Source organism: Triturus cristatus, chromosome 8 (genome assembly GCF_964204655.1).
Source record: "Triturus cristatus chromosome 8, aTriCri1.1, whole genome shotgun sequence".
In the NCBI taxonomy this organism is placed as follows: domain Eukaryota; kingdom Metazoa; phylum Chordata; class Amphibia; order Caudata; family Salamandridae; genus Triturus; species Triturus cristatus.
In genome coordinates this window covers 1,315,965,159-1,315,980,422 of record NC_140591.1, presented here as the reverse complement: position 1 = coordinate 1,315,980,422, position 15,264 = coordinate 1,315,965,159, and positions in this window count along the sequence as shown.

Below are 15,264 nucleotides of genomic sequence, written 5' to 3'. Positions count from 1 at the left end.
CTGCTCTCCCTCCCCGCCCCGCCCCCAACGACCCGCCCATCACCACAACAGCCATAAAATAACGCGTGCTTACCGCTGCGCGGGAGCTCGCCGGGAGAAGCCCGGGACAAGGGCGGGACCGTCTAAGGCCGTCCAAGGACGATCAAGGTTGGGTCGGGGCTACTCCCTTTATCAGTGATCCCAGATCTCTTACTTTAAACTGTTTGGTTGTAAGTTATAGCACTATATATTTAGTTGTTTCCTAGAACCCACATGATGTCCTTGCGCTCAGGGAAGGGTAGACAGGTTACCGTAAAAACGAACAATGGGAAAGCAACTGGAACTTTAGACGATTTTATAACTCGGGCAACTGTGATCTTAGAAAAAGAAATCGCCCTTACCGAAAAGCGTTTGTCTCTAGATCTAATAACAGGCAAACGCTCATCCTTGGGAGATATTGCCTCTAAAATTACCCCCAATAAGGCACCCACTCCCGAGAAAAGTGCAGATAGTGCAGATAGCAACCTAGAGGCTAGTCCAAATCTAGTGGCACTCTCTGACTCCCAGACAATCACGATAGTAGACCCAGGGGACTCCCAAGCTGAAGCACCCACACTCACTCCTATACCTATTTCATCAGGTATCACGGGGGATAACGCCTTAGACGGCAATTTGAGCAATAATGGGCCCATCCACATACAAGATCATGTAGTAGTCTGTGAGCGGGAACCAAACAATCCGAACAAACGTAAAAGAGGGGGAAACCATAGAAAAGGAACCAGATCCAAGTCAGCGAAGCCAGCACCACCCAAAGTTCTGACAAATCCAACTAAACAAAAGGGCACCCACCCAGTTGACGCGGGACAGAAAATTTTCTCTTTTAACACCAATAATAATGACCGACTTTTGGGGGAAATTGAGAAATTGGTTCAGATGCTCTTGCTGCCTGTTCTAGAGAAAATTCAAATTGTTAATCTAAAATTAGACCAATTGGAACACCTTATCTCTCTTAACACCAACTCCCTTGAAACTCTAGTAACTAAAAATAAATCACCCGAGGTGGGGGGTACTAATAACAATAATAAAAACAGTAACGCCAATAATAGTAATTCAAAAAAAGGGGGAGAGAATAAAAATGCCAGTAAAACACCTAAAACACTTATAACTGGTGACCCTAAGGCAGCACCGGTCCCCTTAGCACGAACAAAACCTGTTCCATTAGCTCGTACTAAACTTGCAGTGGCGGGCACTGTGGGGCCCCCTAGTCAAAATATGGGTAGTACAGTACTAACACCAGAAGTTACTACTTCTAAACAGGGAACTACCCAAGGGCCAAAACAAACATCTTCGCAGGGGCCTGCAGCAAAAAATGACAACGAGAGAGCACATAAAAGGAAATTACCACCTGTAAACTTGCCCCCAGACTCAGCTCCTTTTATGGTAATACTCACAGGAGTACCCCCAGTTTTGTCTAATAAAACGGAATCAAACCAGGAGTTAAAAAACAAAGTAATATACTGGCTCAATAATAACAGACCACTCCCTCCTGATTCTAAAACAAAAATACTTAGTGTACGCAGAGTTCCCTGGGTGGGCCCAAGTGAGAAGGACCTAGAGGGGGACTGTATCCTGATCAACTTCAGCGACACCTGGGTAAAAAATATCATCTGCTGTAAACCAAGATTTGCTAGAGCTGGGGATATTCAATGTATAGGTCTAGAATATTTCTATCCAAATTTGAATCTTGCACCCCCGACTTTGCTTTACAAAAACACTGGGCAGACATCTAACAGTGAAACTCACCCTGGGTGGGCCCGGAGAAATAGAGCTGTATGGCCAAACCAAAACAACTGGGGTCCTCTGCAACAGAGTGATGGTTTCTTTAGGGGAACAATTTATAACAATAACAACTCCTCGCAAACCTGGTATAATGAACTAAGACCAAGATTCCAGGGGGAAGACTACCTAGGATGGTTTCCAAGTAATATCCCCCTAAGAAACCGCTTTGATGCACTTGCGGGCATGGAAGAGATAGATTGACCATCACTAATTTCTCCTGGCAATACTAATACTCTGACAACAGGAGAGCCCAGCCAGAGGGAGAAGGGAGAAAGCTGTGACGATAACTCACGGGAGAGTGCTTCCGTTGGTGATGATCGTACTTCTAACACCCAAGTCCCTGAGGCTGGTTTTACTAAAGAAAGCGAACCAAGTCCAATCATCTTAAGGCATAATCCGGAAGTATTACCTGAACCAGTCAGAAAGAACCAAAGCGAAGTAAGGATGCGCCTTATTTCTTGGAACATTGCTGGGCTCGCCTCAAGATTGGAGGATGAGGCATGGTTAGACTTTGTGGGTGACTGTGACATCCTGTGCCTCCAGGAAACATGGAGCCGATCCACTCAGAACATCGAGGGCTTCCAAGCCTTTAATACCCTAGCGATACCTTCACAAGCGGGTAGGGCAAAAGGTGGCCTAATGACAGCAACCTCTTTAAAACTATGCAAACTTGTAACTTCTATGATAGTTGACTCCCCATGGTTTCAAGTGCTAATGTTGGTTAATTTGTTTCCTGAACCATTGTTGTTGATTAACTGGTATTACAACATCTTTGACAACAATGAGACAAGCGTAATGTTGAAATTGGAGGAGGCCATAGCCAGGGCACGCCACGAGCAACCCCTACTATTTGTCATCTGGGTGGGAGATTTCAACTGTTCATTATGCACCTACGGGGACTCGAAGGTGTGTGGCTTGAGAGACTCCCATGATCAACCCCTGTTACACTTCAAACATACACCCCAGGGGGACGCCTTAAACAACATCATTATTCTAAATGATCTATGCATAGTGGAGCCCTGGGTTGGTCCAAATTTTGTGCTCCAATACCGACGTTTCAGGGAAGTAGAGGTATGATGAGTTTTATTGACTTTGTAATTGTCTCTAGTGGGCACTTCCATCATGTTGATAAGTTGGAAGTAATTGCTAATGCTGCCAGTGACCACAACCCTCTAAACTTATCCCTGCTTTGTCCCGTTAAACCCAAACATTCTGTTTGGGAGCAACCTGTAAAGTATAGTAGGAACCAAGGTATCACACTTAAATGGGGCAAAATAGACGCGGCAGGTCTTGAGGCAGAGATCCTAAACGGACATAGCTCTGAGTACGAGGCATGTCTAACACCTACAACTACCCCTGAAAAGGTCATAGGGAATTTTGAATCTCTATGTGGGCATGTAGCCGAACGCCTCACAAAACCAATTGGTAAAAGCAAAATGCTAGGTCCCAGATGGTTTGATGCCGCATGCTCGGCAACACACAGATCCTTGAAAGCGGCATTAAAACAAAAACCTAGGGACATAGAACTGGTTAGAGCATCTAGACTGGCCTATAAAGAAGCCATAAGAATAAGGAAGTTGGACTTAAAAAACCAAGCCTGGGAAGATCCAGAAAAGGCCTCGGAATTGAAGGACAGTAGGCTTTTCTGGGAAGTTATCAATCGCCCCCTTTTTACAAGTAATGGTAAGGATAACATTGTGATGCAGATTGCATGCGAAACATGGGAATCACATTTTGGGAACATTTTTAACCCACATGGTACTTTATCCAATGAACCATCACTAGGAGACGCTAGGGAATCGGTGGTCTCTCAATCTTCTTTGTCCTTGAGCTCATCGCTCACCTTACAAGAAGTGGAAGATGCTCTGTCGAAAGGCATACCATTAAAAGCACCCGGCCCTGATCTAGTGCCTTTGGACTTTTTTAAACACAATGTTAAGGTTTGGGCCCCCCTGTTGTTAAATGTTTTTAGAGCAGTTGTCATTAGCCGTATTCCGGCATCATGGAAGGAGGCAGTAGTGGTGCCAATTTTTAAGAAGGGCGATAGATCAGACCCCCGATGCTATCGCCCAATCTCATTAATTGATGCATCGTGTAAGATATTGGGTAGGGTCATTTTAGCCAGACTAGAAACATGGGCAGATTCGGTGGGCCTTATTGTGAATTCCCAATATGGGTTCAGAAAAGGTAAAGGTACTGTCGAACAGTGCCTGAACCTGGCCCTGATCATAGGGAAATACATGAAGGCAAGGAAATCCTCCATCCACCTTGCCTTCATGGACCTTTCAAGTGCATTCGACACTGTGTGTCGGAGCAAGCTGTGGCAAATGATGGAGGTCATGGGTTTCGAGGAACCCTTGGTCACCTTGCTCCGTAGACTCCATGAATCCACTACTGTAGCTATAAGGTTTGGGCCAGGGGGAGAGAAAACTAAGTCTATCCTCTCAACTGAGGGCGTTCGACAAGGATGCATATTAGCTCCTTTTTTGTTTCTTGTGTACACCAATGGTCTGGAAAAATACCTGTTGGACCACTGTCATGATTTTCCAAAGGTCAACGGCAGGAGCATTCCAATGCTTTCTTACGCCGACGACACGGTACTTATGACACTCACAGGAAACAGTATGCAGCACTGTCTTGATGCCTTCCACAAATTCATGTTGGACCTAGACCTCAAGGTAAACTTCGCCAAATCCTTTGCTATGGTTTGTGGCCCAAAGGGTACCAAAACCAGAAAGTTTGTAGTCAATAACTCCACCATTGAAAAGGTTGAAAACTTTAATTATTTGGGAAACCTCTTCAATAACAAACTAAGCTGGGCCCCGTTAATGCAGACTCGAGTTCAAAGTGCTAGTCGCTCTATAGAGGGTCTGTTTCGTTTCTGTGGCAAACTAGGACAAAAACCTGTTATACATCTAACAACCTTGTATAAAGCTAAATGTTTGTCGGTTGCTATTTATGGGGCAGGGGTTTGGGGGACTGAAAGCCCTGACACGATACAGATCATGGAGAACAAATTTTTAAAGCGTGTATTGGCTATTCCACCAGGCTCCTCAAACAGATTTGCCCACAACGAAATAGGTCTAAGCTACGTGAGTGACACCATTCGCCTTTCCCCTTTACTGTTATGGGGCAAAATATGGCTATCAGAGGACTTACAGCTCACCAGAGATATCCTCCGGGATTGTTTAAAATTGGCCAACATGAAACAGATCCCCTGGCTATCTTATGTAAATGAAATGCTCCATAAAATAGGCTTGGGTGACATTTTTGACAACCCCGAAAATATACAGGGAGATATCAAAGCTGTAATTAAAACAAATTATTGGAAATCACCGTTTGTGAATTCCCTGGTTAGCCCTTATGTTCCTAAGGCTACTTTGCAGCACCAGTTTTATTTAACCTTCACAAACCATGTGCAATGGCGATTCTACTTGACAAGGTTTAGGCTACACATCTTGCACTTCCTTTTTGCGTTTCCTAAACAGGGGGGTTGGTGTGAGAGACTGCCCCCCTGTCCTTGTAATAACAAAGATAGCCAAAGCACGATGCATATTGTTCTTTTCTGTTCCCTATATAAGGACCCGAGAATCAGGTTTATTAAGCGGATCCTTAAGGAAAAGCAACCATGCCATTATAAAGAGGGTTATGATTATTTATTATCTCTGTCTTCATCTGGTGTTTGCTGTGCAATGTTAAATTTTATACGGGTGTCACTTTTGATTAGAAAACGGTATGGCTAAATCTGGCCCCAAGAAGCTGACCCTTTGATCATGTATATTGTATATTGTTGCATCGTGATTTTCTTATTTATTTCACCTGCCCTTCAATGTATGCCCCGGCACGAAGAATCTATGAAATCATTTAATTTGATTGAAAGTAAAAGCTATGGGGTCCTCATCTGTGATTATATTAGCTAATGAATTTTATTAGTTTAGTGTTATAATTGTAAGACTGTCTTTTAAAAATGAACTTGAAATAATGCTTGTAAATGAAATTGTTTGACTTTTATGATTCTTTTGTTTTGAATCGAATAAAGTTTTTGAAACGAAACGAGAATTTCAGTCAAGAGGAAGAAAATAAGTTTAAATATTAGGTTGTGATGAATTAAAATTCTGCCCTAGTTGTGCAAGTCCAACCTCTCTGACGTGAAGTTGAGAATTTTTAAACTTTTGCGCATGCCCCCATCTGACTAAACTTCCTGTAAAAATACTTTTTTGCAGGAGAAGTTTTGTGGCAGAATTATGACCTCTGAAAGTATGTGTGCAGGTTTTTTTGTACTGTATCCAATTTTAAATGTTCTACCACCTTTTTTACATCCAAAAGAAAAACTGGAGAAGCTTGCTAAAAATGTTTAACACTGTCACAGCCTTATCGATTTTTGATTTCATGTGGTATTCCACGAATGAACACTGGGCGAGGGTTCAAACTATTCGATTATTCGGTTAGTTGTCTTCTAAATTCAGCTCATCACCATTAAAAAGTCAAAGAGGAAAAACGGAATAGCATCACGATAAGTAGCACATGAGAAAAATATTGCATGTACAACTTTCACCTAAGTATTACAAGTCTTAAAGCGTCGGTGTGGAGTTATGAATAGTAAATTTATACTTAGTAGGTCAACATTGTCGACCTCAATATACTGTCGGACAACTAAAAAAGATAGACATTTACTATAAAACTAACATATATGCATATCTTTCGTGAAAAGAGTGTAATGAGAAAAAAACAGCAAGCATTGGATCATGTCCAGTTTACTGGAGAAATGTGTTGGTCATTTTAAACCTGCACTTCTATACAGTAACCTTTTTTAGGGGTAATTATGTACAAGTACTAGTTATATAACGTTTATGTGCAAAATGCCCTGTGCAAAATGTACAGCAGATGAGGATGCTGAATAAAGCAAGTGTTTGAATATGCCAAACCTCATTTACGATGCATTAACATATAAATGTGTCCAATTGGAAAGGTAGGTCCTACAGCATTTGTATAATGAGATGTTCTAATGTGAAGTAGATTGTTGAACACAAATCTGGACCTCGGCAATCTGTTGAGATCCCTGAGGAGGCAGATCAATTCACAATCCATTACCATAATCCACCCATATTTGTCCTCTGAGGACTATTGCACAAGACGGACGAATTATGCTGATCCACAAAACAACCACATATAACTGCAAGTTCAGAATCGCAGAAAGATAGTGTGTGACCAAGAGTTTCCATTTACAGATGAGACTGCAATAAAAGTATGCATACAAGTTACACTCTCATGTTATAATTTAAATATATTAGTAGGACCAGGTTTACAGTCAGCCATAAATCCTGTGCCCAATGGTTGCAAAAGTAAACAGAGTGGGCTTGTAGTTTAGAACATTTACCATGTTTGATAACAATGATTGCTCCTGATCCTCCCCAAACTATGGAGTTAAATAGCATCACTTTAGTGGTGCTCCTTTACTTGGTCATCACAATTTGGTTTTTATGTCCTTAAAATACGAGTATGCCTGAGGGTGTCCTAGTTGTGTGGGTCACCTCCTGGAAGGAAGGCATTTTAACTGTGCTTCAGTGAGGGGAGCACATAGTGGGCATGTTTATCATATAATATTTATGTACCAGATCATCATGAAGGTTCCTCTCTGAAGCAAGAAGCATTGTTGCAGCTGGCAAGAGAATGAAACCTAGATCTGTGATCGCTGATCTACTTTGGCTATAGTGTTTGAGAAGGAAGTGTGATGGCAGGTTTGATAGATAGAGCAAATGTCTGTGTGAAAAGATACAGTGGTTCTGTCAGATCATTACTTTAGAACTAATAAATTTACCATTGTATTTTAAGGGTAATCTCTGCAGAAAATAAGACATATAACACACATTAACTACAACGACTATTACTATTACAACTATTTATACTACTAGTACTACTACTACCGTTTCTACTGCTAATAATAATAATAATATAAATAATAATATATGTATTGGAATATTATTTTTTTAAATGTAGCGGTTTTGAAATACCAGTAATTAGTTTGGAAAGAGTTGAGGAATTTTAAAAATAGACAAAATTATGTTTTATGTTGTTTTCAATTTGAACCTTTAGATACACCTCCAAACATGTTAAAAATACTTCCACCTTTCACAGGACTTTTACACTGTCAAGCTGTGGAATCATTTTCAAGCATCTAGCCAATTATAATTCTGAAAAACATGTTTTGAGGCTTATTTTTAAATGTATGCATTGGTTACCTAGCAATTAAAATATATTGAAACAAGAAATGAGTACATAACATCTACACTAATTGTTATGATTTTTTTTAAGGCTAGAAATGTGCTTGCATTTTTTAAAAGTGTAAATTAAAATGGGTGAAGAGAGAAAGCATTTTAGGCAGTCTGGAAGTTAGAATTGGTAAATGCAAGAAAACTCTTATAGTTTTAAAGAACATTTAATCAGGTCACATTTGGTAGTTTTAACTTATTTTAATTATTTACTTAGGGGATTATTACGATTGGCGGTAGGAGGCTTTCCGACCGCCATCATTGGTTTAAATTTCGACCGGCTGATTATGTATCAGCCGTTAGGAATTTAAACTGGACGGTCATTCTGGCTGGCTTCTGACAGGCTCAAGAAGCCCGTCAGCCAGTCGGCGGCTGGCCCATGATCCCAAAGGGGGTCTTTTCGCCCCTGGGGTTTATGATGCACGGTTTCCAGCTGGGTTGTCATACCGGCCTTTCCGACATGGAAACCCTGTCCGAAAGAAAGTTCGGGGGGGCCTTAGCAGGGCCTCCTGTGTGCACGGCCTCCAGTTGGGGCCAAGGGGCACATATGGGGCCCCACTGTTAATCCCTACACCCTGTGGCAGGCACCTTGATGTACCTGCCACGGGGTACAGGGATTAACACCACCTCCAATTTCCTTATGGGAGCATGTACTACGGCAGGTTTACGGCCGTAATACATGCTCCCATAGGGAAATGTTGGAATGCGACCAAACAGTGTTCGGTCGCATCCAAATCAGACAGTTGGGAACGCCAACCGGAGGTCGGTTGGTCCCATTTACAAGACGTTTCGGGTGGAACATCATAATCGGCCCCGTAATACTTAAAACTGTTTTAATACATACTCAAAGTAGTTTAAAAAATCTGAATAAACCTTAGAATTATTAACTATAAAGTCCAAGTTTCTTTTTATTGAATACACCAAGTAAGAAATAATTGCATTTATTTTGAAAGCAATAGAAGCTCTCAAGTGCATGACAACTCAAAGTATTACCAAGCACTAATTGCCCGATTCACTAAAAAAGTAGTAAATCTGAACCCTTAGGTATTTGTCTTTGTGCAGGTGCAGATTTACTACTTTTTGGTATTCACCAACATTCCCTGTAGTACCCCTTGAAAGCTCCATCAGTCTCCAGCTTCCAGATGTATTATTGGGAGTGACATATGATTCTTTCGATGAGGTCTTGTTCCCCTGCACCGAGTTCCCCATAGGTGAGAAATGTAAAAAGGGGGAAAGGGGCCCTTGTGCAAAAGCACACTGTTTTCTCTCTGTATTTGTAAAGGAGATGCCCACATTTGCCCCATGTTCGCCCACCAGGATTGTCTTTGTGGATTACTGGCAGGCTTTAAAAAGGTGAATTCTTTCATTAACTTATATTTAAAACCAAATTTACCTTAGTGAATCACATCCAAAGAGGTGCTCTTGGCAATCGAACGACACCAAGGACAGTGACATACAACATAAATGTATTTATTTTTCTCCTTCCACTGTAACACACCTGTACAAAGGATATATGAATTTGACATGTCAAGCATCCTGGTATTATTTTGAGTGGAGCACATTTAGTGTTTGGAATTAGAAGCAACTAGAAGCAGTGGTGGACACATTAAACATTTAAAAAGCAATAAGATGAAAGTATTCAAAATGTGAGTGTGGGAAGCCAACCTGATGGTTCATGTCTGACAGTCCAATCCATTGATGTCAGCAAGTTTGGCCTTCAAAATACCCCAAATGTCAGAATAGAAATGTTCACATATAGCTGTTTTTCACTTTCCTATAGAGGCCTGTTCAAACCAAACTTATAGACCTTCAAGACTGGATTTTTAGCAACCACACCTTTTGGGTTAAGGTCCTGTGTGATAAACATCTCCTTTTGGGTGCATAATCTTAGCAGCTACCAGGCACTTTGACTCAGTAGACTTCCCAGCTGGAGTAAGTCCAAGTAAACGCTGTTTGTTGGACCTAATTAGGAAACATGTCCACATAGTTCTGGAACACATCTTGGGCAAAGAGATTCACTTGAAGGCTAGTAGAAAAATCTCTTCCAACTTTCTGATAACAGAAGGCAGAAAGACTTCAATATGCTGGCTAACAACCATCTTCTGTGTTCCAAATAGGTTCTGACACATCAATGTGCCAAACAGACATTCTTAATTGGGAAGTAGCACACCATAGTGTGTGTGACACTATACCAATCTGAAAGGGATCCCATACACTTTAATTACCACTTTTGCTTCAGAATGATGTAGATCCTGTTTCTTGTGGCTTCAAAAGCCTTGCAAGTGGCAAAGATATTTGTGAACATGAGTAGACAGAACTAAGGGCCTCATTACGTTGACGGCGGGATGGGGACCGCCGTCACTTTTGAGCGATCCTCCCGTCCTCTCAGGAACTGAGCAGTAATACCGCCCCAGGACTGCCGCCACCATCGGCGTGGATGCCACCAGCTTGGCAGTGTTTTCTGGAGTGTCGCCGTGGCAGGCTGCCAGTAAGACCCCTTAAGTCCTAATCAGGACCTAAATGTATTTTGTGGGCAGAAAAGGTAATGGAATACCACCAATCTTTGTGGGAGTGTATGATAAATGGTTTCTCCACTGGGAAAAATATTTATCCATGGACAGAATTATTTTTATTTTTTTAAATATTTGCTATTGCAGTGACTTCCACATCATGTAAATGTGCGATGTTTACAATTCTTCACTATCACTGATCGAGCTTTCCAAGCATCACTAGAGAAAGCTTTGTCAACCTATAATCTATTTTTAATGTTTCCCTTGTGGAAGCAAAAAAGTCTGTGAATAGTTTAATGAATTTGTTCCTTAATCAGCTCCAATGTCATCAGTGTCCAAAGCCATGATGATGGGGAGCTCATATACTTCCAATAACACAACGAGCCAACAAGGCCAGCTAAAAACATGTCAAAGTGATTAAAGCGCCATCTAACTCTATCCCAAGGAAATGTGCTGCTTTTTTAATTCTCTTTGGAGAGAAGTGGCTTAACGCCGCTTTGTAAATATGGAGCAGGGCATTGCACCACTGAAACATCGAGAAAAGTAATGCTCTAATGCCGCAATCCCCATGTACAGATCGCCATTATCTTTGGGAATCTCTGAAATCAGGCTGTTTGGCAGATTGTCCCGTTGGTGTCCCATGGCCATACTACTACCTATCTGTGCCTCCTCTAATCTTTGGATTTTACACCTGGAAGAATATGGTGTACCCACTTCACAATGATAAATCAAGGCTACCTTCTGCAGTTGTTTGTTCAATTATTTGCAGCCACAAATGGTTTGAAATATCTGGACTGGAGTTCATTCTTCATAGCTGAAGTGAAATCAGTGGAAAATCTTTAACGGTTTTCAGTTAATTACGAATACTATGCACCCAGGGTTTGGAACGATATACCCATATCCACCAATACAACCTCAGTAACAGTCCACAAACCAGCTATCCCATCTCTCACAAGTGAACTGTGAGTTTGCCTTTGACCATGTACAGCGGTTTGCTGTACTTCGGCTAGATTTGTGGTTTATAAATACCACATATATACATATATACATGCATACAAACATATATACATACTCTTAAGCTTAAGAAAAGGTGTAGGTAAACACAGGGGATGAAACAAGGAAAAAGAGAGGCATTGACGTTAATTCTTTCACAAAGGTGGGGAAGTCAACAACGCAGAGGGAAAGGTACACTGCCAATTACTCATGCTAACCCAGCTATAGAAAGAGCTATTTTGTACCGTCGGCAGGTTAAGAAGAGGAAGCCTTAATAGGATGATCAATGATAATCAACTCTTGAATTAAGAATGTTGTTATCTAGCGAAACGCAATATAGCTCAGAAATGGGGGGGCAACAAGGCACCGGCTGTATACGCATGGAAGAAGGACATGGATTGGTGCATGTTCCGGGAAAAGTATGTATACATAGCTAGGGGATGTCCCAAAAAGTGGTCTTGCATTTGGAATGATTGGAATGAATAAAGAGGAAATGTTTGTACCCCACCGCTGATACCAGCACAAGATGATTCTTTGCAGACATGGCACAAACCACCAGCAATCAACAGATTGTGCGTTATAAACTGAATGTGATCCTTGTCAAGATACGATATGAGAATGTACTGTATTTTGCCTTGCGAATCTGATTCCCACTGTTTAATAAAAAGAATTATAAAAAAAAGAATGTTGTAATCAGGTGTTACATTCCCACTGGCTTGAATACAATAGTTCTAAGACATTCCTATATGAATTCCTGCAACTATTTGTAATCCTTCTACGTTTTCTCTTGCACTTTATATATACAGTGTAAATCCTTAAGATGCAACCTCAGCATCTCTCCCAAATTCTTTAGCTTGGGAAACTCGCCAACAGTAATTAAATCATTAAAACATGACAAGGTGTGTGCCCCTGCCTTGATTATCTGTATAGTAATGTTTATCCTTATTTTCAGCATGCTAAGGCAACACTGCAGCCACGTTTAACAAAAATGTATATGAATATATGCACAACGTATTCTACTGCCAAATCAATAAACTGAAAAAAGTAGAATGAGCAGCCGGGACAGGCCCACAGTGTCCATCCATTTATCATGGCATTATCAGTCATCTGCCCCATTAAATTCGTACAAGAGAAGCTTATGGTATGAGCCAATGAAAACAAGAGATTGTAAGTCCAATTAGCCTGAATGTTTGCTATCTTAGATGTAAGCTGTGGAAATCTATAACAGTTAGTTCCATGCATAGCTTAAATCACGCCTGACATCGGCTTGCAGCGCTGTTAGCTAAAGCATGAATAGAGGCAGAGTCTTCTGGGAGTGAACACCTTAATGGTGACTTGGTGGGATGCGCGACATTCAGAACTCCAGACCGGAGTCAGGACCGAACATGGTATTTTAATTAACCCCGGGCGTAGCACTACGCTTCGCCCACGTAGTGTACGTAGCGCTGCCTGCTTCGCACTTTCCGAAGTAGGCGAATCAGGGCAGCGCTACGCACACGCCGAGGGCGAAGCGTAGCTGCTTGCCACCCGCCACCCACCTCCCGCCCGCCCTTCTTTTAAATAATATAAGCATTGAAAAATAAATTAAAATAAGTCGACTTACCCGTAAGCGCGGCTTCTCCGGGGCTCCTTCTTTCTGTTTCTAATTTCTTCTGGCAAATGCGCATGCGCGGACACCCGCGCATGCGCATTTCTCACGAAAAATGCGCATGCGCGGGCGTCCGCGCATGCGCATTTGCCAGAAGAAATTAGAAACAGAAAGAGGGAGCCCCGGAGACGCCGCGCTTACGGGTAAGTCGACTTATTTTAATTTATTTTTCAATGCTTATATTATTTAAAAGAAGGGCGGGCGGGAGGTGGGTGGCACGTAGTGGGGCTACGCGAAGCGCGTAGTGTGCGTAGATTTGGGCACACTACGTGCTGCTTCACGTAGCCCCACTACGCCCACTACGCCCACCCTTAATTTTAATGAATTGTTTCAGCCCATTTTTCTGATCCTGCAATCAAAGAGGGAGATTTGCTAAGATTTTGCGCCGTGTTTGCGTAATAAAAGTGATGCAGATCTGCGAAAATCTTCGTTCCCATGCAACCACCCAAGGTATCTCACGCTAAACGCAATTTACTAACTAAAGTCGATTGGGTTTAGCGTGAGAAAAATGCGCCCTTTTCAAGTAAGAGCAAAGGAAGAAATGTTTTCATTTCTCCTTCCTTTTCTGACTTTGCATGTGTACTGCACTGTACAGCACACATACAAATGGGAAAATGGATAAAGTGAGTGTGTGCATAGTATTTTGTACTGGAAGGGTTCCTTCCAGCACAAAACCTTTGCTTAAATCACGGAGACATCATTGCACCATAGCGCAAAGGTGTCTCTGTAGCACGTGGCAGCTGATTTCAGCGCCGGCGCTAGTGAGAGGGGAGGAGAGTGCCTTATTTTAGTAAATAGGACGCTCTCCTCCTCTCTCTTTTTCACTTAGCGCAGTGCAGCATTTGCGGTTGCTGCCATGCGCTACGTGAAAAAATAGTACATCTGCCCCATAGTGTTTTATTTGGATGTACTAATGCATCCAATCACTAATGGATGAAACACACGCACATAATGGATGAAAGATGCAGTCGCGGCTAATAGTGGGAGTGTTGCGGGGCAGTGGGGCGGGGGAGGGGCAGGGTGGGGCATAGTAAACAATGGCATACGGCCGACTGGAGTTAACTAAATAAATAAATAAATAAAACGAGTTACATTGCGCGCGCTGCAACGCCATTTGCGTTGCAGCAAGCGCACTGTAATTCATTTTTATTTATTTATTTATGTACTTAATTCCGGTCGGCCGTATGCCGGAGTTTACTACCTCTCCCCCGCCCCACCCCGCCCCACCCCGCCCCACCGCCCCGCAGCACTCCCACTAGGAGCCGCGCACACCTTATTTCACAAATTGTTCACCCGTTGATAAAATGAATCAATATTTTTGTAAATAATTCTGATCGGGCGAAATAAACAAAAGTACACTTTGATACTAAATAAAACACTTTCAAGTTTTGCATTTCTTTGTGCACGGATTGTAATTGTCTCTCCAAGCCCTTTTTTTGCACCACATTACAGTGGTGCTCAAAATGTGCTTGAGAAACGCAGGCATAATTTGTGCACCAAAAATATATAGAGTTAGTATATATAACTGAAGTTTTAGTGTGGAATTTGTACAACAATGGCTCGTTGACACTCAATTGAATTTTTTTAACTTTAAGTGTCCTGCATTGTATGTTTACACACAACAATAAACCAGCAAAACAGATTCTCGCTTTGGCTCAAGATTACGGACGTTGTGAATGCAAACATTCTCCAAATCTATTTGTTTTCTAAATCTTCTCCAGCATTGCACAGTGTTAATCCAGCAGATTTAAAAATAAACGGGGGAGGGGGGTTCAAAGCGTCACTTTGTGACAGTGGGAACACGTTCTTGCTGATATTGCTGCTTATGAATAGACCATTAATGCTCAGCAGCTGCTTATTGGCTCCCTTGCTCCCCTGCTGCTGGACAACACGTGCTGTTTACAGTCCATTGCCTGCTGCGCGAGGTTTGCTCATTTTGGGTGGGACACCTGACTGCAACCAATAAGAGGTGGGCGATGCCAAACTTATCCTCAGGCAAAGGTGACTAAAGTCCTCCACAGCACAC